This window comes from Nilaparvata lugens, chromosome 2 (assembly GCF_014356525.2).
Source record: "Nilaparvata lugens isolate BPH chromosome 2, ASM1435652v1, whole genome shotgun sequence".
Classification (NCBI taxonomy): Eukaryota; Metazoa; Arthropoda; class Insecta; order Hemiptera; family Delphacidae; genus Nilaparvata; species Nilaparvata lugens.
The window spans coordinates 94676024-94679759 of record NC_052505.1 but is presented as its reverse complement, the minus strand read 5'-3'; positions in this window follow the sequence as shown (position 1 = coordinate 94679759).

The window sequence follows — 3736 nt, the reverse complement described above, 5'->3', positions numbered from 1 at the left end:
AAACATATTTTTCTATGAAACATTTACAGCAAATAAAAGAGAAGATTTTTTGTTCATTTCAAGACCAATTAATGTTTTTTATAATAACGGGTTACCGAGATACATAGCTTTGAATATATAAATTGGCCATTTTTACTTTCCTTGCCCTTAGTCTATTACCTTAGGTAAGGAAAGTATTGCTTTCCGAAAAAAAATTAAGGTACCCCAATTTCTAAATTTCTACACGTTACAAGGTCCCCTGAGTCCAAAAAGTGGTTTGCATCGATGGCGGCTAAAAAGACGAAAATAATGTAAAAAACAGGGGTTTTCGCGATTTTCTCGAAAACGGCGCCAACGATTTTGATAAAATATATACCTAAAATAGTCATTGATAAGCTCTATCAACTGCCACAAGTCCAATATCTGTAAAAATTTCAGGAGCTCCCCATCTATGCAAAGTTTGATTTTAGGTTCCCAATTATCAGGCTTCAGATACAATTTAAACAAAAAAAAAAAAAATCAAATGGAAAAGATGGAAGCAAGAAAATCTCTTCAATTTATGTTAGTAACATTTTCACCTAAAATTGAAAATAAGCTTGAAATTCGAGGAAAGGTGATTATTCAATTGCAAACTGTTCGCAACTGTGATTCTATTAAATTATTCACTATGAAGATATAGCAGAACGCCCAGAGTGATTTTGAATTATACATCTAAAAGGTAACAATCAGAAGATATTGTTGATCAAAAAATAAAACTCATCAGAATTGATTTTTTCTTTAAATTTCACTCATTTTTGAAAAATCATAACTCAGTACTCATGGACATCTCTGTATCCACTCCACTCTGTATATCCATCTCTCATCCACTCTGTATCTAGCACAAGGTAATTTTTCATGAATAAAATGGTTCTAGATTTTTTTCATGTATCCAAATAATATACAGAGTGATTCAAATTATGGTAAAATAATTTAATACGTGATAGTAGAGGTAAAAAAAAGAAAAAGTTTCCTATAAACATATATCCATAAACGCTTCATTAGCGAGCTATACAGGGTGAAAGATTTCGCCCGGAATTCAGTTCCTCTGGTGAAATACAGCGTGCTGAATTGTTTGGGGACTATTTTTTGAAAACTTATGCTGGATTCATATGGAAAAATATCTGAAAAATTGAATAAAACTAGTCTGGAAGCTGTAGTGTAAGTAGTTTTGAGAAAAAAAGTTGAAAAATGCAAAAAATCTAAGCAGAAAAACACAGACTTCTACGTTTGATGCCCATAACTTTCTTTAATGACCAGTAAACAAATAATTTTTCCCAATAAAAATTGTAGAGAATTTAATTCTGAGAAGAATTATGTAAGCGGTGTAAAATGAATTTAAATAAAACTTGAATAAAATGTATTCTTATGTAGTACATTACATCACAAAAATTTGCTGTTTTAGGAGGAGAGAACTAATAACTCATAGGTTGTAGCTGATTGCAAATAAAACATGGATTTTAATAACAGCTGTTCCATAACAGCTGATTTACTTTGGTTTTAATAAAATTTAAAAGGAATTATCAGCTGAAAATTATTTTCAGAAATATTTCAGCTCACTGTTGAACAAAAACCAACTGTAAGTTAGGTCTACTGTAACCGCGCTGTGTTTTTGTTTAATAACCAGTTATTTGTAACCATTTCATTGCTTTTGTGTTAGTGTTGACTTTTAAAAAAATGGCAGGTAATTTCAGACATTATTCATACTCCGAATTAGCTGAAATGCATTTAATGTATGGAATGGGACACTACTTTAATAGTACTGAAGCAAGACGTTTGTATCAAGAGAACTTTCCTAACCGAGTATGTCCAAGTTCAAGGTTTTTTGCCACTATTCATCAATGTCTGTCTTAAACAATTCTTTGATATCCAAAGAGCACATTTATGCAGGCCGACCCCGATCTACTATGACTGGTGAGTTAGAAGAACAAGTTCTTAATGAAATTTATGAACATCCAGAAGAGCACAAGAGAATGTCAGTGCAGTTTAATGTCAATCAATCATTATTTGGAGGATACTAAAAGAGCAACAATTACATCCATACCACCTCCAAAAGTTCATACTCTATTGCCACGAGACTGTATTCTCCATGCTGGTATTTGCCGATGGTTTTTAGTAAAACTTGTTTACCAAACTTTTTAACAACCGTTTTATTTACCGACGAGGCACACTTAAAAGAACAGCTATCGTGACGTACCCAACCAACATATTTGGGCAGCTGAGAATTCTCATGCCATCAATCCTATTCTTCCACAACATAAGTTTCAGTAAAACATTTGGGCAGGAATCATAGGCGATCATCTACTTCTGTTCGAGCTTCCTCCCGGCTTAATGGCATAATCTATTAGCTTTTGGTAAAAGTTCAATGTCATTTAGATATGCTACTTTCATATAAAAACTTTTCATAAAAAACCGAAATTTTATTTGCAATCAGCTACAACTTATGAGTATTAGTTCTCTCTCCTCATAAAAACAGCAAAATTTTTGTGGTGTAATGTACTACATTACAGAAATATAACCGCGCTGTGTCATATATGTCGACTGAAACGTTTAAGATGGGCAGGGCATGTGGAGCGGATGCCTGACACTCGCGCCCCAGGAAAATTATATGGGACAGCCAGGAGGCAAGAGACCGGTGGGGAAGCCAAGACTGAGATGGGCGGATGTATTTCCAAGGATGCAGCAGAACTCCTTCGCATCAGAAACTGGAGAAGGAAGGCAAGAGATCGTGACGAATGGATGCGCAGAATTGAGGAGGCCAGGGCTCGATTTGGGCTGTAGCGCCATCGAAGAAGAAGAAGAAGAATGTACTACATACGAATATAATTTTATTCAACTTTTATTCAATGTAGTTTACACAGCTTACATGAATCTTTTCAGAATAAATTCTCTACAATTTTTATTAGGAAAAATTATTTGTTTACTGGTCATTAAAGAAATTTATTGGGCATCAAACGTAGAAGATTGGAATATCAATCAAAAACTAAAATGTTGTTTCATTGTATTGTAGAAAAATGTCCATACAATAAAAATGAACTGTTAGATAATAGTGATACATAATCTGTGATCTCATGACTGTTATAACTTATCTGTTTATATGTTTTGACTTTGTTATGCATTTGAAAAAAATTAACAGCAATAAAAGAATTTGATTTGATTTGCATGAAAAAATGGTTCTGGATTCTCTCATGTATCAAAATAGTATATTAAAAAATAAGAACTATAATATTGCAAGTACCAATGTATATAGTGACTGTCATATCAATCAAAAAATAAAGTTGTTTCATTAAACATTATTCAATGAATCAACATAATTTTTCGATAACTTTGATGTAAATCCTGCACATACATTTTTATAGGTTCAGTGTAGTTCATAGGTACAGTGTCTCTCATTGTTTAGCACAAGTTTTTCATGTAAAATATTGGGATTTCATAACAAAGTTTGGACTCAGATCAACAATTGAGATTATAGGAAACTAACAGAAGAAATAATGTATACCTACAGATGGAAATAGATGAGAAATTGCATTTATTCATATGGTCATCGATAATTAATATTATAAATGAAAATCCCAAGTTAAATACTGTTAACCCTGTTGTCAATATTTGCAGTAGCAGAAGTCTTCGGGTGGTTCACAGCATTTAACTTTGATTTCCATTCAAACATTTTTTGTAGAACTGTGACCAGATGTGGGGGCTCTGCTCTTTACATTGAAAAATA